Genomic DNA, 22569 nt, shown 5'->3' on the forward strand with positions numbered 1-22569 from the left:
AGGGGAGTCATGGATTCCTTATGTAGCTAGTTAACTTTCCATTCACTTCATTTTATACCAATAATAGGCAGCAGTTGAGGCAAGAAAGGGAACTGGGCTTTGCATATCAAATCTCACTGAATTTTACATACAAATGAAGTACAGAAATATAGGCATGGATGGGATTTAAGCTACTCGAGAACAGAAATACTTTAACATCTGGACTTGACAAGTGCAATGCTATTACACTGGAATCTAGGTTATTAGCGAATTTTGAATCGTTTAGCTCTACAATTTCCAGATGACATATCTTTATACTTGTAACACCAGACGTTTTTAATAGGTATGTTTACTTTGTCTTCTGCAACAGTTTGCTCATCAGCATAATCTTTGGTTTGTCAGAACAATATCTATAAGCCAGTAGGGTGTATCCTGAATTTCACAAATGAACAAAATATGCAAAACTGTAATTAGTTGAGAATGTTCTTGTTTTCCCCAAAGGCCTCTTTATTTGAATCAATCAGTATACACCGGCTCAGGAGGAATGAAATTGTTCTACTTTCTTTCTCCTGGCAATCAGGATGCAATAGCAGAATGTTTACTCTTTGTGGCATCATTGTTAATATCTGTAATAAAATGAAATTTTAAAATATGAACCTCAGCAGGAACATTTGCAAAGCAAATGAACACAGCTTGGTTTGCATTAAGCGCACCTCGAGAACAGTCGCAAACTACAATATATGCAATAGTTACTTCTCATTATATGTTATGGGGCAGAAGTTATATTTCTTCAGTAGTTGTTTGCAGAATATGTGCAAATGGGATTTTCCACTCATGTGATCTTTAGAAATACACAACTATTTGCATCATTCATTGCATTCATTCCTACCTATCTCTTGCCTTTCACGGAGTCCTGAAGAGATATTGCAAACAGGCTGCACACAGGGCTGGCTCATATGGTCTAAAAATATCGGTCCCCTGGATGCAGCCATGAAGATAATGGTGCAAGCATATGAGCTGGTGACAGGCGCTGCTTCTTGGTGGTGCTCTGCATGAGAGGGGCAGCTGTGATGTTGGCATCACAGTCATGTGAACATAAGGAGACTCTTGCTGGATAAGGTCAACGTTCTACCAAGTCCAGCATCCAACAGTGGTGTTTCAGACAAGTCCACAAGGAGGCCATCATGCCATTGCTCTTCAGTGGCTGGTATTCAGTGTATTTCATACAGCCATGAATTTATCCAATATTGTTTTAAAACCAGTGGACAGAACAATTCTAACCCCTGATCCAAACCTCTGCTGGAGGTTAGGATTTGGCAGAAGTTTCCATCCACCAACAGAGAGGGCTCCACCTGTCAGGGACGTGGCTGAATCGACCACAGGGGAAGAGTCGGACTCAGAAGATAGACAGAGAGAGACAGAGTCTGGCTCTGGAGATGAAAGATTGCAGACAGAGCAGGAGGAATTGGGCTTGACCCTCCTTCACAAAGAGTTCCCAGACTTAGCTAGAACAGACAGCTTACAAGAAGCGGGAGAGATAGACAACAGTGAGAGGGTTGCTAGGCAACCACCAGAGAATGGTGGTTTGAGAATGGGGATAATTTCCACCCTCCTAGCCCCCATTCTCGGAGAGCTGAAAAGGTCAGAATGCAACGGAAGGGCAAGAGGGGAAAGGCAGGGCTTTGGTGTCCTTCCTGCTGTGACTGGGATGGAGACTCAGACTGACCAACTCATTTTCAAGAGTGGCAGGCTGGAAACCGTGTGCTGGATGTACTCTGTAAATAAATGTACCATAAAATTTTCAGAGAGTCATCAATTCTTATCGAGTCTTGCTTGCCTGCCTGAGATCACTACACTACCACCCAAGGTATGAGCTTCTGTCGGGTTACAACTGACCAGAATCCTGTCAATCTTGGAGACTGTAAAGTCAGAAAAAGAGGCATTCTGGGGGCAGAGCAGGATGAGCATTGGGTCTTCTGTATCCAATGCCAGCCTGTTTCCTATCAAAGGGGCCTGTACTACACCAGCTGGATGCACTTTGGGTGGCAGTGGAGTTAATAGTGGATCTATTAGGACAGATGGGGCACTGCCCCACCAAACTTTTTCTGCTCTGAGTCAGCTTCCCCTTCTTGCCTATTACAACCACCCTAGGGGGGTGCACCTCCTTCATGGATCACTGCCTTGTCATGGCGTCTGTTTCTTGATAGAAACTTGACAGCATCTTAAAAAGCAGGGACATCACCTTGCCAACAGAGGTCCGTATAGTTAAAGCTCTGGTTTTCCCAGTAGTGATGTATGGAAGTGAGAGCTGGACCATAAAGAAGGCTGATCGCCAAAGAATTGATGCTTTTGAATGATGGTGCTGGAGGAGACTCTTGAGAGTCCCATGGACTGCAAGAAGATCAAACCTCTCCATTCTGAAGGAAAACAGCCCTGAATGCTCACTGGAAGGACAGATCTTGAAGCTGAGGCTCCAATACTTTGGCCACCTCATGAGAAGAGAAGAATCCCCGGAAAAGACCCAGATATTGGGAAAGATGGAGGGCACAAGGAGAAGGGCACGACAGAGGATGAGATGGCTGGATAGTGTTCTCGAAGCTACAAACATGAGTTTGACCAAACTGTGGGAGGCAGTGGAAGACAGGCGTGCCTGGCATGCTCTGGTTCATGGGTTCACAAAGAGTCAGACACCACTAAACAACAACAACAAAGGGGGTGCACCTGGGTGTCAGTTTCCTTCTCCTTAGTCTCACTGTTGCCCTTGCAGAGCTCAGCAGGGAGGAGGATGGGGATGAAACTGAAATTAGTTGGCTCTGCCCGTCGTTGGCTCAGTCTCCAATTCCCGTTGCTCTATCTGCCTTCCACTCTGCCTGTTTCAGTGGGCACCAGCCACCACTGTGTGGTGGGTAAAACCTAAATTAAGAAAGTGGCTATCACCACTTCTGATGCAATGCCAGTTCATATGTCGTTTCCTCTGTGCATCCACAGGGCTGCTCCACTAAGGATTTTGCAGCATATGAACCAGCTGATAACCACATCTTTTTAGTACAAGTTATGCTATGTACTCTTCACAGTAGAACTTATTTGCACAGGTGGCAAAACTGACTGCGCTGATAAGAGGCACAAATTTAGAATTCTTTAAAGAAGACTGGAAACCCTTTCTAGTCTATTTTATAAGTTATTTCCCATATGGGAAGACCACAAGAGGGGATTTGAAGTGTAAGAAAATAGCAGAATATATTAAGCATGCTAAAGAGGATGAAATTGTATAAAGTACCTTCTGATGTGCCAATGTAAAATAACCCTGAGTTCCTGGACTTGGCTGCCTCTTAGAACTACTTGCTTGCACATTCCACAGGCCTGCTAGACAAGATGGTAACAGCAGACAATATTTTCAGTTGGAGCAGGGAATGAGTGAATGAATCTTTATTTGCATCAGCCATCCGCCATAGCAACAAAAGAACATTGCAATATACACAGAACAAAATTAAAAGTTGATTGTCAACTCAGGGCAGGTGGAGGATTTAGTCTTGTAGGTCCATGCCAATAGATGCATGTTCTCTGTCCACCCCAGAACTGGCCCAAGTTATATGTGATGAGTATATTACTTTCAATAGAAAAGGCACTTTGATTTTCATCTAAATGCACATTGCTTTGAAAGTGATGTGGTACAAACAGATCACCATCAAATATATATTAGATCTGTACCTGTACACAAAAAGTGATTTATTTATTTTCAAGTTATCCATGTGTAAGCACTTAATTTTAGCTATGAGCCAAAGATATTTTTTGTGCCCCAAAGATATCATTTGTTCCTAAATGTATATATCTACTTGAGCTACCTGAAAATTTCAGGACAATTTCAGGTTCATCGTAAGTCAAAGTGACTCATATTGCATTTAAGACCCTCCATCATGACAGAAATGTTTCTAGAAAGGAACATTTCTTTTCTGTTAATTTTATTCCACACACGTTCAGTAGCTGTATCTACAACAATAGAGATGAACAAACTTCTGAAAATTGTCCTGCAATTTTTGCAACCAAATAAAAAGGGAATAAGATTTTATCCAGCCTGTTATTTGATATTGCAGGTAGTAGATTTATTGTATTAATATGTACCTCGACTTTTAAAAATTGTGATCTCTTGTAATCTAACCAGACTCGATTTTATCAGCATTTTGTTGTAAGGGAAAGTAAAATGTGACTCTGAAAAATGCTCTGATCTTGTTCAATCAGAAGCCCACATAGCAGAGATGTTATCAGGCAGGAGATGGACACAAACATTAGTTACATGGCTCTTTCCTTTCCTTTCTTTTTTTAAGCCATAAAGCAGCACTAAACTGTGCTTATCTTTCAAAAGGTAGAGTGCATGTTTCATTGTCCTTAACAGTCCCACTGTTTTTGTTATAGAGCTGAGCTCTACCTGTTATAACAGTAGGGTTGTTCCTAGAGAATCAGAAACATATTGTACATCTAGTTTAAACAGCAGGCTTTTCAAGCTGGAGGGCACAACTACCACTGAAATAAAAGGGAAGGGCAGCAGCTGCTACAGCAGTATAATATGACAGCCCTGTTAGCCTAAGCAAGGTATGACCATAAATATATTGTTGGATTTCAGCTCCGGCAAGCAAGGTCAGTATTTTGGCAGTTGTAGGCCAACAACCTCTGGAAAGACCATGGTTTTCTCAACCCTGGCCTTAGTGCTGAACAAGCTAGTGGTCACAATTAAAAGACGAACAAGAACTTGCTTTGGTCATTTATTTGCGCCTTTGTCTTGGTTGCATCTGCTTACGCTCTTGTAGTTATGTCAAGTCCTAGGATTTAATTGCAGGTCCATTCCAAAGAGAATGCAGTGCACGTAATTGAAATGTTCTTAAATTTTGCCATGTTACATACGATTATTATTATTATTAAAATTTAAATAAAGATAATAATTATTAATGTCTATGTAAGGCTGCAACATTTAAGAAAATGTCAGCTGCATGCACTGCATTCTCTTTGCAATATAAGGGCATTCTCTATAGAATATAAGCGTGGTTTTAATATACCATATTAAAGATGCGTTGTTTGAGTCTCTTTAAAGTTACAAATAAATCCTGCCTGCTCAATATGTGATGTCTTAGGGAAAGGAGCAAATAAATTTACAAGAAGCAGCTAGGTGAGCTAGGTCCACATGTTTCATTTGTACACTTCCTAAAATTATGGAATAATTGCTATTATTGCATAAAATTGATACCTTTTCTTTCCCCTTTCTCCTTTTATTAACCAAGATGCCCTTTTAAGGTGTAAAAATGTGTTTTATTCAACATTTCCAATTTCAGGGCAATAAATATATTTGAAATGATATAAAAGATAATTTAGAAACCTGTTGGAAAATAGAACAGAGCATATTCCCTGCACATTATAAAAGTGCTTGTAGACTAGAAGTCAATTAGACAATTTGGGCACCACATGTACAGTGCCTTGGGTTGCCTGACAGAAGAAAAGTAGGGTATAAATATCTCTTTGTTTCAGGGAATGAGAAGATAGAGTTTTGTGCAAAACACATTAGTGGAAAAGCCATAATAATTTTTGATTGAAATTTATACTTCTAAGTAAAACAAAGGGGAGTGGGGGATAAGTCTTATCACCACCACCATCATTAAAGAGTGGATAATGTTTTTATGTTCTTGCCATTACAAGACATTTTCCACAGACTAATGCACCTGCTACCAGTGGCTGTAAAAAAAGAAAGAAAATGTACATAAAGTTAACTGAAAATGAAAGACTATTGCTTTGCATGAGGAAACTGTTTCTTCATTATTGCTACCAAGTAGCATACTATTTCTACATTCTTCCTATAAAAATTACTTCACAAATATCCATCTCTCCCTGGTTTACTTACAGTTACACTATCTCTTTTCTCTTTATTATATTCTTGGTTGGCTACATGAGCATCACACAGGTTTAAAATGCCTCTGCGGAAAAGGTCACTCTTTTTTTCCTTTCAGAACATTTCTTTGCTGTTCTTGTTCCCAGAGGCAAACCTAGAATCAACAATCAATAAAAGAACATCACATAACACTTTGACTTACCTTTGAGGAATATCCATTAGGTCAACACATTTTACCAGAGCAAAGAATGATTTTTTTAAAAGAATATTATTATTTTTAGTCAATTGGTTTAGATAGAATGGCATTTCCTAATTACTGGATGGAAATTTCTTTAAATGGCTATGAGCCGGTTCTGTCTTATATCCACATCCATCTTTTATGGTACCTTCGAAAGGTAATGAAAGGATTTCATTGTGATAAATTTCCTTTTTCTTTCTTACTGCTGTTTTTTATGGACTGAAGTGCTCCCTTGTTATAACTCTGTCTCCAAAATGGATAAGGGTTTGGAATCCTAAAGGAAGGGCTAATAAGTACACAGACTAGCATGTAACAACTAGGATATCAGCAGCAAAGTACTAAAGGTAATCATCTTTGTGCCGCAACCTGTGAATTCTAAAATTTGTGGGCTGCAGTATAGCAGGATGAATTGATGTGTGCAAACAGTGCGCCTGTGTCTGGGTGGATGTTCGTGAGTGTGTGCAAAGGGGAGAGGAATAAGAGAGAGGAGTGCTCCCCTCACTTTTATCTTTGGTCCCACCTACCACTTGTTCCAGGCCCTAAACTTCAATACGTCTCTGCACACTTGCTGCAACACAGACTTGAAGTACAGTGGTACCTCTGGTTATGAACTTAATTCGTTCCGGAGGACCATTCTTGACTTGAAACCGTTCTTAACCTGAGGTACCACTTTAGCTAATGGGGCCTCCCGCTGCCGCCGTGCGGTTTCTGTTCTCATCCTGAGGTAAAGTTCTTAACCCAAGGTACTACTTAACCCAAAGTCTGTAACCCAAAGTGTTTGTAACCCGAGGTGTTTGTAACCCGAGGTATGACTGTAACTGAAAGTAATCTTACAATGACCAACAGGTGCCCCGCCTATGTGGGGCTTTGGGGGGCCAAGCTTCCCCATTTTTCACTGAGGGGACCAGGCCCCCTCAATATTCCACAGCTGGGAGGGCTCCATTGGGCCCCCGTCAGGCCTTTCAGAGGGTGTGACAGGCCCCGTTGGGCCTCCTCTCACCGTATGACATCAGATGTGCCATAGCAAATACAGTTATACCTTGGTTCTTGAACATAATGCATTCTGGGAGTCCGTTCGACTTCCGGAACTGTTCAGAAACCAAGTTGCGGCTTTCAATTGGTTTGCAACCTGTTGGAAAATGTCCAATATTCGGTGTCCGAAAATCATTTGAAAACCGGAACACTCAATTCCGGGTTTTGATCGTTCGGGAGCCTAAACTTACGAGTTCAACGGCCTTCGACAACCAAGGTATGACTGTACGTGAAAGACATTAGTTCAATCATGATTCTTTTTTTAAAAAGGACTGTGGCGTAGATTGCTTAGTGAGAGTCAACGGAAGGTGATGTACAATTTCTAAGAGAAAAGACATAGCCCACAACCTGCCTCTGTGCAATATATTCTGCCCCCTCCTATCAGTCTTGGATGTGCAAAAGTGGGTTGTGAATTATCAGACGGTACAAAAGCAGCACACAATTGGAGGCAAGCCTTATTTCATTATCACTTCGCTAAAAAAACCCACCCTGGCCAGGCTTTTCTTTAAGACTTGTACATAAGGATAGTAAATTGACAGCATCAGAGTTTGGGGTGAGGTGGTGTGGGGAGAGAGAGAGAGTTGTCTCCGACTTGATTTCAACGTTTAAAGAAGGGCAGAATTGTATTTTGTGTATTGCACCTTGTGGAATTAGAGCAACCGTAAAGAAAACTGCCCCAACATCTGTCTTGTTTCAAGTGGATTGTCAACAAGGAGAGGGGAGGAGGGAAAGGTTTGCAAGGGATGTTTTAAACCCTCAAGATAAACTGTCGCTTAGAACCTTGACAGACAAGAGCTTGACACACGGCTGCTCCCCAGAGGGCCTCACCTCCATGCTTGGCAAGCTGATCACGGTTGCTGAGCTGTGACGCCACAGTTGCTTGCCTGACCTGACATAATGGGCAGCTATTTACTGCAAACAAGGTAGATGGAAGAACATAGACATAAATGATGCTCTGGTGTAAGAACGAATCCACTAGAGGCCTGGACAAGCTTCTCATCTGCAGGGCTTCCCCCACCCCCACTCCCAATCCCTTGGCTAAGGTTGTTTATTTGAGTCCCTTCGGACAGTGACCAAAACCTAGCCACAAAACACCCACTTCAATTCAATAGAGTGGTTAAAGAAGCAATTGTATGGCTATATCCCTTCCTAAGTCTAGATAACCACAGCATCAGACTTTGTGTTCAGAGTTCGTTTTGTCCATCTATTACTATGCAAAGTAAAACCACTGGACCCAAGAGAACCTGGGAGTGTGCTGTCAGTCTCACACAAACATGTAATCACAATCAAGCTTGATCTGAGAAGGCAAAGTGTCAAGAGCTGTTGCAGGGGATCACGTGAACACGGGCGTGCCCGTAATATTTATGAAGCCAGCTGAGCTGTGCATTAAATGACCTCAAATGGTGCATTGTTCTGCAAGTTGTGCTCCTTTTCATTCACCAATGGGGATGTATGGGAATGAAGGCACTTGTGGTATTTCTTCTATACAAAGATAGTCTGTGTGCAGAAGGAAATAGTGTCATCATGTTCACAAATATTGGTATTTGAAGGAAAACAGATACATTTCTCTTCCTTGAGTTGTGTTCACATTCCCATTTATTGTGCATCCGCCACATTTTTCCAGGGCTGGTCTCTAATCCAAATTTGCACGACATCATCCAAAATGCATATGCACCCGGTACTTTATTATGCTTTGTTTCTCAAACCAGCTTCACAACAATCAGAGCCATTCCTAGTTTGTCTTCAGCCAACATGTGCACCTTGGCAAAGACATTCCTCCCTGTCAATGGCTCTGAGTGTACACACAAATAATGGAAGCCGTGCTGATGTGAACAGCTGGGAGGGAGAGCTGTGAAACACAATGGGGAGGAAACAACTTCACTGCCCTCTAAGGTAGTAATGTGATCGGCACCCTTAAAAAACTGTGTCTAGTAGAAAGGCTTTGTTGGGTCAGTTCCTACTGGTGTTATATTAGAGCAGGCATAGGCAAATTCAGCCCTCCAGATGTTCTGAGACTACAGTTCCCATCATCCCTGACCACTGGTCCTGTTAGCTAGGGATGATGGGAGTTGTAGTCTGGAGGGCTGAGTTTACCTATGCCTATATTAGAGGACTTTAGGCTAGCTGAGCTTCCCCAGCCTGGTAGCCTAGAGATATTTTGGGCTACAACTCCCATCGTCACTGAACATTGGTGATGCCGGTGGGGAATGAAGGGAACTGTGGTCTAAAACAGGGGTAGGCAACCTAAGGCCCATGGGCCGGATGTAGCCCAATCACCTTCTAAATCCGACCCGCGGACGGTCAAGGAATCAGCGTGTTTTTACATGAGTAGAATGTGTCCTTTTATTTAAAATGCATCTCTGGGTTATTTGTGGGGCATAGGAATTTGTTCATATTTTTTTCCAAAATATAGTCTGGCCCACCACATGGTCTGAGGGACGGTGGACCGGCCCACGGCTGAAAAAGGTTGCTGATCCCTGGTCTAAAATATCTGGACTGAGGAAGGTTGTGCTAGCTTCAAGATCTCTAATATAAAACCAGTAGGAACTTCCCAACAAAGCTTTTCTACTAGACACATGCAAAGAGAATGGTAGAAAAAGCTTCGCCAACTTTTGATGGGCCCAATGTTGCCTGCAGGTTGCTACTGGTTACCCTCCCCTGGCCTGTCAAGAGATGGATGCTTCCAACAAAGTGCTTCCCCCAAGTCTGGGGTCCCTGCCGAGTGAGACAGGTCCTTTGGGTTCTTTGTAGAGGCAGCTAAGATGTAATGGGATGCCATTTTCCTCCGACATGAAAGAACCCTGTGCTCACACGCTATCTCCTCCAACGAATATTTTCACATGCTTAATTCTAGGGCAGCTGGACCAATCATTGCCAGAAGCCTTGTTATCTGCCTTGAATGTGTTGAAGGGAGGCAAGGAAGATAAAAATTAAAGCAATTTCCTCCCATAGAATGCTCTAAAGTGTTGAATGCAGTAAGCTAGGGGAGGCTAGCCCACCAGCCTGCCCCTCAAAGCATATTTTACTACCCCCCTTGACCAATTTTTGCAACAGTGACAAAAAGAAGCAGCCCAGCTGTGGGATGGTTAGGGAAGTTTACAACCTGGTCAGCTCTGGGAAGCTTCCAACAAAATATAAGGGAGAACAACAAAACGTCAAATGCTTGCCAAAACAGGGCTCCCGTCACGTGTCTATAAAAAAGTCATATTGTAATTGTTTATTTCTTTGACATCCAGAGAGAGGGCGTTACAGAAGGTGAGTGCAGCTACTGGGAAAGTCTTTTGCCTGTAAATGGACGATGAAGATGGATTCAGTATAAGGTACTGTAAGCTACTTCTAGGTTGTTCTTGTTTTTATAATACTTTACACAGTACAAAGTGTTTTACAAGCTTTGCGTTTATTATAGCATAAGATGACTCATGATTAGGACTCCAGCATCGTACCTAATAAGATTTTGTTAGGCAAGTATCACGTTTGTGAATTACTCTCAGAGGGTTCCAGTGGAGCTAAGTCTGCAGACAGTATTGTGTTAATAGTAGATAATCAATCACAAATGAGATAACACATTCCACGTGTGGGGCGAGTGTGACACTAGATTATTTGTATTAATACCCTTGTGGGATATTTTCAAGTTACTACTTTTGAATATACACTCTGGGATAACTTGACTAATATAATAAAAGCTCCATAAGATATCAGATGTACCAATCTAATTCTTAATATAAACCTAACCAGCCATTAAAACACATTTTTTTCCACATTACATTCTCCATTACCCATATAAAAGAAATCATAACAAATGTTCATTCTAAAACGAAGTTAGTGTTTAGTCAGAAAATGAAACATAAGGAAAAGGGGAGGGGTCTTCCGATTTTCAAGGGATCAGAACCTGTAATGATCGTAAGGATGGTAATATTATTTTACCTCATTTTTAGTGGTTTCACTGGTTAAGGGATCATAAAATTTGGTTCAATGTAGCTGTGGTCAGGTGAGATGAAGGATCGCCATGAATGTGCAGTTAATCACTTGCCAATATCATGGAAACGACCATTAAAAATGTAACAGCACAACTTAACTAATGTTTTAAAATTTATTAGTATTTATTAATTTATACCCTGCTTTTTGGGAAATATGGTTCACAGAGAGGCATCCATTGTTTTACAAAAATTGCAATATATAAAATAAGAAAAAGCAACACATTCTGTAAATTAATCTAATGAATAAAAGAGCAGGGCAGCTTTTCAAATCCAAGGACCCACAGCGTAAAATCCTCACTATGCACTCACTACCCACTAAAAGCTACAGAAAAGAGATTGCTATTATTTATTGAATTTCTATATCGCACTATACCTGGAGGTCTCAGGGCGGTTCACAGAACAAAATCAAAATATAAAACCACAGACTATATAATCAAAATAAAAGGAACAACCCAATACCCCCCCAATACCCCCACTACAGTTTAAAAGGGCATAGGATGTCTGTCAAATCAACCAGAGGCCTGGTTAAAAAGGAATGTTTGATCTTCAAAGTTCTCATACACATCACAATGGATGAGTCCTGCAGGGTCCCCAGAGGCACAGAGTTTCCACAACTGTGGGGCACATATGTGCCATATTTTTCTCTGCTATTCTTGCTAAGTTAACACGTTAGAATAGGGATGGAGGCCCTCTGGCTTTCCAGATGTTCTTGGACTCCAGCTCCCATCAGTCCAAGTCAACATTGGCAGTAATGAGGGATGGTGTGACTGGCAGTCTGGGAACATCTCGAGGGTCACAGGCTTCCCGCCTATTTCTGAGCATTGTAAAACGTTTTGGAGCCCTTTTTAAGGACCCAAAAGCGATTTGGAAATGCTCTTGTGAACACACAAAATGAAAACAAAACAGGAAATGCAGCAACATCTGGAAGGCCAAGCTTCTTCGTCTTTGCATTGCACAATTGTTCTGGGAATTCTTTTATCACAGGACACCATTTTCCTTCCTTCCTTCCTTTGAACAAGTCCAATGAATGTCTTTTACTATCTTTTTTGCTTGACATCATCAATGCAGTAGAAGTCTGTGAGTGACCAAAATTGCCTGATTCACCTGAAGGCTGATTCACAGGATAGCCCGCAAAGTAGCAAGACCTCATGGTTTCAGAAACCAGGGTGGGACTTAATTCAGTCCATCCTTCATATTAGGACACTTGGGGCTACCATAAGCTCTTCTTCTTCCTGACCAGAGCTGTGCTTGTACTCTCTATACCCCTTCCTCATTTGCTCACCCCCATAAAGCCCCAATAGAAGGCCCTCCAAGTTTTATGGTTCTTCAGTCTTCTATAAATGAGGCAGAGGCATCTCATGGGATATAATGCAGTCACCAACTAAGTGTTCATGGAAATATGCCAGGGAAGCAATGGGTGGATAATGTTAGTGGAAGAGTTGAAAGAGGAAGATCAGAGGTCAAGATCACCACTAATACATTTTCTAGAGTCTACCTTCAGTAGTGTGTAGTACAGTCTTAAACCTGTTTATTCATGAGTTGGTATTCATAGGCTGGATCCTGTAGAGCAGTGGCTTTCAACCAGTGTGCTGTAGCACCCTGGGGCACCTTGAATGATGGTCAGGGATGCCATGGGCAACACTGGCCTCTGTCCCTCTTTCCTTCCCTCCCTCTTCCGATGCCCTCTTGCATCTCTGCCTCCCAAAGGCTTGCACAGCTGTTCCCCACCCAGTATTTCCCAGCTTCTGCCTTCTGAACTATGTCCCTCTGCAAACCGCTGTTCCAAATCTATACTGTCCTCCCGCTCCTGGGAAGATTCAGGATCAGGATCAGGGGGTGGGGGTGGCTCCCACCATTCTTCCTCAGTGCAGCCCTCCTCAGCACGATCCCTGACAAGGGATGCTCCTATGAGCATGAGAAAGCTCTGATTCCAATTTTTGAGTGCTTTGGGAGTGCTGTTTTACAATGCAATCCTGCGGTCACTTACAGGGGAGTAAAAGCTCTATGCAACTCTGTGGGCCTTACTTTCTCAGATATGTGTTTCGAAATTCTGTCTTCATTCTTCCTTGGCCTTGGTTCTCCCTGAATACATTTCCCGTACTTGCACATAACCAGAGTTTATGTTAATCCTGAGCTATCATCCCCCAGCCTTATATTTTTTATATAAAAAAGGGTGTAGTGATCAGTATCCATCATCTTTCCAACTGCCTTGTCACTACATCAATTAATACAATTGAGCAAAAAATGTCACAGGCCCGGCGGAAAAACCTTTCCGCAGCCTTTCAGGGGGAAGTTTAGTTCCAGCTTTTTCGCCTTGCATTAGCTCCTGTCATCCACAAAACAACAGAACCCAGTGGTGTCAATTATATTTGATTGACTGAGTAAAGCACACACACAAATAAGCGAAAACAATGGACACAAAAATCTATATATGACTCCCCTTGTCAGTGCGAATGCTTGTCTTCTCCATTTTCATGCTGCACGGTGTCCTGCTGCTATGGGCTTAAATGCTTCCTTCAGCCCCCAAACTATCACCAATTAAGTTAGCAGGGTCTTCAGAGGTGTCAAACGACTCCCTGGGCAATTGGCTGTAACTGCTGTTCAATAAATGAGGTCTAATTTATCAGTTTAACTTCACTTTTAAAAACCTAATGTCTCACGGTACCATGTGCTATTTGCCCAGAAAGTGAAGGGATGCCTGCCATGGCGTGTTTTGAAAGTTAGAAGAAGCTCTTGTTAACAGCGCTACATTTTTTTGGTCTGTCACGCCTTTTCTCCTCTTGTTGAACGATGGGTCTGAATAAAATATACTCATGCAGCTCATAGTTATACATCATTGGGTCCTACAGAAGCCTTCAAGCAGAAAGCGGATAAATAAAAAACAAATGTGAATTACTGCAGGCTTGTGCTGTCTTTGGAGCACATGATTTTAATGGCACTGGGCTGGAGCAGTGTTTGTTTGTGTGTTTGCGTGTGGATATTTGCATCGAGATTTAGCCTAAACTCTGTTATCAGTGCCATCAGTCCATGCATTGTAAATGCTAAATAAAAATTGTGGAAGTCCTGAACTTTTGCCTGGGGGGGAATGAAAGACCAGATTTAGACTACTGCGGTGCACTCTCTGTGGGGCTGCCCTTGAGCTGCAAACTGGTGCACAATGTGGCAGCCAGAGTGTTTTCTGATGTGTGCTTTTCTCCTCTTTGTTGAGGCCAAATAAAACACCGATCATAGGAAGGTTCCTTATGTGGAGTCAGATCATTGGCTCATCTTGCTCACCATTGTCTATACTGATGGACAATGGTTTTCTAGGGTTTCAGTGTTTTGCTCCAGCCCTACCTAGATATGCTGGGGATTGAATAAATAAATACTGAATCCCAAGTGGTGGTGGTTGGTGGGACAGGAGGTAAAGTCTACAGGTGAATATTAATTTCATCAGCATCATCATCAACATCATCATTATGTGAATTTGTATACCACACTTTACCTATAGAGCTTAGGGTGGTTCACATAGTGCAAAATTTACAACTCTTATCACATTGATGAAAAGACTCATCTGATCAACAATATGATAACAAGAGTTTACAAGAACTCTGTTTACACTTCATGGTTCGGCAGTACAAGTGATATACATAATTGGATGTAATGACAAAACGAGAAGTTCAGTGAAGTACAATTGTCACCATCTCACATAGTCCAACCATTATGAGAGATGGCCAAATCTTTTGATTTTTGCTACTTTCAGTTTCTATTACCCCTCCCCCCAAAAAAAGATTAAGTTCACCACATTTCTGCATCAGTTTACAATTTTGTAAAAAGAGTCCCTGAAAAAACCAATGTCATCCAATATGCATTTGTGTAAGTTATTTTCACTAACCAATGAATTTACATGCACACTGTTACCTAATATAAACATTTTTGTATAGATTTTATTGGTTGGAAAGAACTGCATTGCAAAATTCAGAGAAGTGTGAATTTCACAAGAAACCTGTGTCTTGGCTGATGCTTTCTCAGAAATTGCAAATTAAGTAGGATTCCATTAAAAAGTGACCTGCATTAAATTTCTCCCCCCTTCCTTTTTTTCTTCACCTGTTTTTCTGTTCTCTCTATTCTTCCTTGTTCTTAAAACATTTTATTTACTTGATCTGCCTTTGATTCCCCACCCCACCCCCTTCTTCAATCCTTCCCCTCCTTTCCCGGGGCTTTAAGACCTTTAATTCTTGACTGCATTCCCTCTCCTTTCAATTGGAAAATAACTTTAACAATTAATAATTACCTTCAATAACTAAACCAATCCAGCTGCATTCGTGATTTCACTTTGGCCTACATCTGATCCTCTTTGAACAAACCCACACTCTATTTCAATTATTTGAAGAACACACTTCTTACCCATCTGACACATTGATGTGCTGGGATTCCAAAGTCCCTCTTAATGTGTGCACATGCATCTTAAAATACCAGTGGAAAGAAGCAGTAGATCATTTTTCGTAAAACCTTTTGGGCCCTTTGTCCTGTTGTGGGCTACTGCCCCCTAGAGTCCCGAAACAAGCTTGCTTATTCAAAAGCAAAGCTTATTTCCTTCCTCTGAATTTCAGCGTACTTTTCTGCTTGCAGAGAAAACCAGAACTCTTGGCACTCTTCCAAACCTTTCTCCACCTACTTTGATCCTATAAATGAGCAAGGATTCCCCCCCCTCAACATAGATTGCCCTTCTTTAGCCCTCTATAGAACAAACACTGGAGTCCTTTAAGTCTAACACAGCAATTTCTGCACTGGGACTGAGCCAGAAATGGAGCTAATCTCAGTCCATTACTCTGCTAATGCTTATCTTGACCTTAGGACTATTTCAAATACTCCGAGAAGTCATTAGCACTTATGGGCATCAGTGCTTTCTCATTCCCACATTCTTCTATTAATTGTTCTTCCAATTCAAGTGAGGAACTGCAGGTACAAAATATTTCTGCAGTAGGCATTAGCAAGCAAATGAAAAAAAGAGAAAGAAAGAAAGACTATGGAGGCATGCATTTAGCATAAAGCGAAAGCCGGAGGCGGGGGGGGGGGACACATGTCAAGTTAAAAACATCACAACAGAACAAGGTGAAATAAAGCAGAATACATGAGTGGAATGCGTAAGCAAACACACCAGAAAAACACTCCAGCAATATAAAACAGACGAATTTAATTTGCATGAGGATAATGACTGTCTTCTCCGATTTAGGAAATAGCACAAGCCATGGAATAAATGATGGTCTTTTATTATTTAGGAAAAGGCACAAGTGGTCATTCATTTCCCCCGACAGAATGCACTCCAAATGGGATGGGCTAATATAAATGCATATTACAGGGCTCCCTCTATTTATTTTTTATAAAGATTTATAGACTGCTCTTCCTACCAAATGCCAGGGTGGTGTACCACATGCTCCACAAACACAGAAAACATAAAGCATCATTAAAGCAATACAGAATAATCATAAAAATGACTGGCGCATCTAAAAATGTTTAAGTAGCTGAATAGGTCTGTTGGAATAAAAAAGTCTATAACGGATGCCTGAACATTAGCAGCGAGGATACCTCTCTGCTCTGCTGGAAGAATGATCTACATCATGTGACCGGAAACAATAAATGCCCAACTTTTAGTGGGGGCTGCTTAGGCCTCTGTAACATGGGGTTACAGTGATTGGGCTGGAATATATGGACTCTGGCAGGCCCAAGTTGTTCAGGGCTTTGTTATGTCAATGTAGCTTTGACCGTAGATTGTACAATCCAGATTCAGATGCTATGGAGCAAGAGATGCGTGTCATAGGATAATAGAATCATAGAGCTGGAAGGGACCCCAAGGGCAATCTAGTCCAACCCCCTGCAGTGCAGGATCTCAGCTCAAGCATCCATGACAGATGGCCATCCAACCTCTCCTTAAAAATCTCCAAGGAAGGACAGCCCACAACCTCCCGAGGGAGACCGTTCCTCTGTCGAACAGCTCTTACTGTTAGAAGGTTCTTCGTGATGTTTAGTCGGAATCTCCTTTTTTGTAACTTGAAGCCATTGGTTCCAAGTCCTGCCCTCCAGAGCAGGAGAAAACTAGCTCGCTCTACTAGAATCACAAAATGTGTGCTTCAAAATCAATTGCTTCAGATCAGTTAGAAGCAATGAGAAACTTTCTCTGTTTAATAGGAGGACATTCTTACCAGAGGGCAAAGACCACCAAGAAGCTGCATCTCCCAGGGAGAACATCATGGCAGGAGGAAGACCAACCTGGATCCATCTATCAACCATCTTCCATGTAACAGCCTTTGAGATATTTGAAGACAGCTATCATATCTCCTCTCAGTCTCCTCTTTTCTAGGCCAAACATACCCAGCTCCCTCAACCAATCCTTATAAGGCTCGGTTTGATCGTCTTGGTTGCTCTCCTTTGCACACGTTCCATCTTGATATCTAAAAGGATTGAACTTTGGTGCACGCGTGTGCGCGCACACACACACACTGCAACCAACTGAGCACAACCAAGCAAACTCTTGAACCTCTAATCCCTTGCAATGCTAATAAAGATAAATATATAAAGAACCCACCCCCACACTAAGAAGAAGAAGAAGAAGAAGAAGAAGAAGAAGAAGAAGAAGAAGAAGAAGAAGAAGAAGAGTTTGGATTTGATACCCTGTTTTATCACTACCCAAAGGAGTCTCAAAGCGGCTAACATTCTCCTTTCCCTTCCTCCCCCCCAACAAACACTCTGTGAGGTGAATGGAGCTGAGAGACTTCAGAGAAGTGTGACTAGCCCAAGGTCACCCAGCAGCTGCATGTGGAGGAGCAGAGACGTGAACCCGGTTCATCAGATTACGAGTCCACCTCTCTTAACCACTACACCACACTGGCTCACACTAACACTATGCAATACCCCTACCTGCCCCTATTTCTTTCCCCTTTCTTTCCCTCCAACTGCAAGATGTCCGGGACATTTGACAAACTCTGAAAAAGACTCTATGAACTGAAAGTGGAGATCCTTCATTAGCAGGGCTGTTGTAACATTTATGATGTGTTAAATACAGGCAACGTATTAATTATAAAGATTTGAAAATTACAGAGGAAAAAATAATGATATGCAAGATGATGAATGATTGAATTTGGAAGCCAGGGCGAGGAAGTCAAACAAGATGCATTTGGTGTATAATTGAATGTAAAAGTGTTGTTATTTTTTAAAAAAATATTGGAAAATAAAAATATTTTTAAAAAAGAAAAAAAGAAATTAGAGACCCTTGTTTATTTGTTTATTACATAACACAAGAAAATCTTCATTAAAAATGAATTTTTAAAAAAACAATAGCAATGTGCAGAAATAAGGTGTCAGAGTTGGGAATTAGGCTTGCATCTGATCCCAGTTCCTTGTTGTCCTTCTTTAATCTGGGAGTGTAACTTCTTCTTTTCAACCAGCTGCTTAATCCCAGGAAATGTCTGAGATCCAGATAAACTTCATTTTGTTTTAAGTATAGACTGGTCCTAAAGTAGAACCATTTTTTTTTACTTGTTCAACAATGGTATGAGATAGACAAATAGCTGTGACATTAAAGAATCACCTCAACTGGAAAACCAGAAAAATGATTATGGAACAAGACCATTAAATCCAATACCTTTTATTCTATGTAGCACACCAATACAAAATATAACAGCATAAAAATGTCACAGGACAGTCAAAACACAATATGTCAATACGATGGAAATATAAAGAGGGGGAAATCAAACTTATGGCAGCGTCCTAATTGGTAAAAATCACAATCCACCAGCAATGATCCTTCAGTGCTGCTGGCAAAGTCCAATCAAAGAGTAAATTGATTCAAATGCTTAGACCCAGACTGTAGATACAACAAATGGGTATAAGGCTCCCAGAGCTGAGAGATTTACTGTTTATTTGGGATTTAAGCATTTGCAGAAAGATTCTGCCTCAAAGTAGTAGCTCTAAATTCTCAATACAATGTAAAGAATGGAATGCTGTTGGCTAAATAAACGGGCCGTATACTTGTAAAACAAACTGTATATATGAGAATATTTGCAAATATGGGGAAAAGCTAACTCATAATTATTAGGTAGATGCTAGCAAACTCATAGCTGGCTTGTTAAATCAGTTTATTGACCAGAATCTTAAATCACATTCAGACCATATCTTAAGGTTCTGGTTAGGTGAACCACCATTAAACCACAGTTCCATGTTTTCATATACAACAAGAAACTGCAGTATAAGTTTACCAGGATTGGTTCACAGAAGCTGGCATGTGAATGGAGGAGACGATGGCAAAAGTACAGGCCTGATGCATATTCCCAGTTTGCTAAACTATAGTTTAATTATCCACAAGTTACTAAACCACGGCTTCGCATTATGTGCAAATTCGGCCAAAGTAATTTGAGTAGCGCTCCTTCTTCTCAGTCCTGCCTTGTTTGTGTCAACTGTGATCAGTAAGTTAGTCAAGAGAGGATGCTACTAAGTGAAAGGTATTATTTAGAGAAGGGGTCAGGCTGGATGGTTTTTTGGCCCATAAGAGCCTTCTAAATCTATGATCTTGGAAGCAGAGGGCTATAAGTTTCTTCCTACACTAAAACAGGCAATCTTTGAATTGTTACTCTTCTCAAGGGTAAAAAAGTCCCTCTGCATGTTACTTTGTGTAGCATGTAGTTCAAATCCTAGCTAGGGCTTTGTGAAGTGGTGGGACCATTGCTGTATCTCAGACCTTCCAAGTGTCCCTATTTTCCAGGGACAGTCCTGTATTTACAGAAGCCGTCCCGGTTTCTGATTTGATCCTGGAACGTCCCACTTTTCCTTAGGGTGTCCCTATTTTCATCAGAGAAATGTTGGAGGGTATGGCAGAAAGTCCCTATTTTCATTGGAGAAATATTGTAGGGTAGGGGGTTCTGTGACACCCCCCCCCCGAGCCAAGGGGATAAGCAACTATACAACCTTTAGAAGATAACTGAAGGCAGCGCTGAAGAGGGAAGTTTTTTTTTTAGTGTTTAATGTTTCATTATGTTTTTATATACTGATATGCTGGAAGCTGCTGAGAGTGACTGGGGCAACCCAGTCAGATGGGTTGGGTATAAAATCAACATCATCATCAGCTGCAGCATGGAATAGGTAAAGGTAAAGGTACCCCTGCCCGTACGGGCCAGTCTTAACAGACTCTGGGGTTGTGCGCCCATCTCACTTAAGAGGCCAGGGGCCAGCGCTGTCCGGAGACACTTCCGGGTCACGTGGCCAGCGTGACATCGCTGCTCTGGCGAGCCAGAGTGTGATGGCCTGGGATTCCGATTCAGAGGATGAACCAGAGGAATCCCAGCCTGCACTGGAGTCCCCGCCTCCAGGGCCGGCTGAACTGGGGCAAGGCCTAGATGCTGAAGAGCCTGCACCTGTGACAGAGCTTCAGGAGCTGGCCCCAGGTGAAGCCCTTCTGGCCCCAGAGGGGCTTGATGACTCAGTGGCCACAGGTGAGCCTCCTCCAGGGCCCAGTAACCCTTCGGCCTCTCCTGATCTGCAGAGGCTTAGGGCAGAGAGGCGAAGGGAACTGGTTGCCCCCAGGAGGAGTGCTCACCTTAAGGCCAGAGGAGGCGGGGCTCCTGGGGGCCGGGACGGCCCCCGGCCTTAGAAGAGGATAAAAGCCCAGTCAGCCTGGCCCCAGGTTGCGGGAGCAACGTCGTTGTTGGCTTCGTACCTTCCTGTGTTCCTGATCCCTGCTCGGCCTCCTGTTCCTGACCATCCGGTGCTCCTGTTCCCTGCTCGGCCTCCTGTTCCTGACCATCCGGTGCTCCTGTTCCCTGCTTGGCCTCCTGTTCCTGATCATCCGGTGCTCCTGTTCCCTGCTCGGCCTCCTGTTCCTGTTCATCCGGTGTTCCTGTTCCCTGCTCAGCCTCCTGTTCCAGTGTTCCTGTTCCCCGCCCGGCTCTCTGCCTCGGACCTCGCCCCTCTTCATGTGGACTCTGCTTACACCCACGGTACCTTACCCCCGGGACCAGCACAGTTTGCTCCCGCCACACCCGCACTCCCCCTTCGTTGGGGTGCATTCGGGAAGAGCCAGAGGCCATGGCTGACCAGGCGGCTGTGCTGGAGGCTTTGGCCCAGGAGAACCAGGCCTTGACCCACACCGTGCAGCAGCTCAGCGACGCGGTGACGGCTCTTCAGCAGCGCTTGGAAGCCCCACCGGCTCTTGGCAAGTACCCAGTGGCTTTGCCCGAGAAATTTGATGGGGCCCCGGCCAGCTTTCCCATGTTCCTGGCCCAGGCCAAGCTGTATATTCAGGGGCGAGCCCGGAACTTTCCTGACGACCGCACCAAGGTGCACTTTTTGATTAGTTTGTTAAAGGACCAGCCGGCCAAGTGGGCGTTGCCGCTACTCAGGCAAGACTCCCCCTTGCTGGCAGACTATACGGGGTTTTGCAATCTCCTGGAGGCCGCGTTCGGCAACCCCCTGAAAGGGAGTCAAGCCAACCGGGCGATTCGGTGGTTGGAACAGGGCAAGTCCACGGTAGCCGCATATACCACGGAGTTTCGGCTGTTGGCACAGGATTTGACCTGGAACGACTCGGCACTGCGGGACCAGTATCTCGAAGGGCTTTCGGACGAGATACTGGACCAGCTGGCCACGATAGAACGCCCCACCACGCTAGACACTCTCATTCAACGGAGTCTACAGATAGACGACCGGCTGGAGGATCGTCGCCAGGCCCGGGGCCGACGACACCTCCAGTTCTTGGCACCAGTTTCTTCCGGCAGCCCCTTGGTCACAACTAAGTTATCGGAGGAGCCTATGCGGCTCGGGGCAGTGCGGCCACGCCTTTCCCCCGTAGAGAAGGAGCGGCGTCGGGAGGGGAATCTATGTCTCTACTGTGGCGGAAGTGGACACTACGCTCGGTCCTGCCCTGAGAAATGCCGGCCGCAGGGAAACCGCCAACCCCCAGTAGCTGATGGCCCTAGCTACCGGGGGTCCCAAACAGCGCAGAATGGGCCCGCACCAATAGACTTGCAACATCTTATGGTTCCGGTACGTTTATACCCTCCAGGTGGGCCCTGGATTCTTACCCATGCTTTGGTGGATTCAGGAGCGACCCGTTCTTATATGGACGCTGCTTTTGCTGCCCATCATCAGGTGCCACTTCGGAACAAGCCAGAACTGGTCCAGGTGGAAGCGATTGACGGACGGCTTCTACGTTCAGGAGCCGTTACTCAGGAGGCCCAGCCCCTGGTCCTGTGTCTCCAGCAGCACCGGGAGTTGCGAACTTTGGACATTGCCTCTATGCCCCGGTTCCCCCTCGTGCTCGGGATGGACTGGTTGGAAGCTCACAACGTTCAGATTGACTGGGTCGAACGGACTGTGCACTTCCCAGACCCATGTTCCCATGCTCAATCCGAGACGCTGGCGGCCGCGCCCACGGAGCAGGCAGCACCCACGCTCCCAGCCGTGTACCAGGACTACCAGGACGTGTTTGAGGAACGGGGGGC

The 22569-nt window shown here is 43.5% G+C and overlaps 2 long non-coding RNA genes across 6 annotated transcripts in view; one reads left to right on the forward strand and one right to left on the reverse strand.

The window, feature by feature from the left end:
* LOC309380733 overlaps nucleotides 1-17417 on the forward strand; it is a 38375-nt gene extending 20958 nt beyond the window's left edge. The window contains exons 3-4 of the long non-coding RNA XR_014173089.1: nucleotides 10358-10441; nucleotides 17267-17417. This is a non-coding gene — a long non-coding RNA (uncharacterized lncRNA). The remainder of the gene's footprint in view (nucleotides 1-10357; nucleotides 10442-17266) is intronic.
* On the reverse strand, nucleotides 52-7887 carry LOC309380694. Of its 5 annotated transcripts, none has more exons than XR_014173039.1 (4): nucleotides 7763-7887; nucleotides 5864-6005; nucleotides 3257-3339; nucleotides 52-605 (listed from the first exon to the last, which is right to left on the reverse strand). It is a non-coding gene; the product is annotated as an uncharacterized lncRNA (long non-coding RNA). The 5 variants fall into 5 exon arrangements; XR_014173040.1 differs by lacking the exon at nucleotides 7763-7887 and adding an exon at nucleotides 7129-7202; XR_014173041.1 differs by lacking the exon at nucleotides 7763-7887 and adding an exon at nucleotides 7090-7127.
* Nucleotides 17418-22569: the final 5152 nt, after the last annotated feature.

The sequence above is a fragment of the Podarcis melisellensis genome (assembly GCF_964234715.1).
Source record: "Podarcis melisellensis genome assembly, chromosome: 11".
In the NCBI taxonomy this organism is placed as follows: Eukaryota; Metazoa; Chordata; class Lepidosauria; order Squamata; family Lacertidae; genus Podarcis; species Podarcis melisellensis.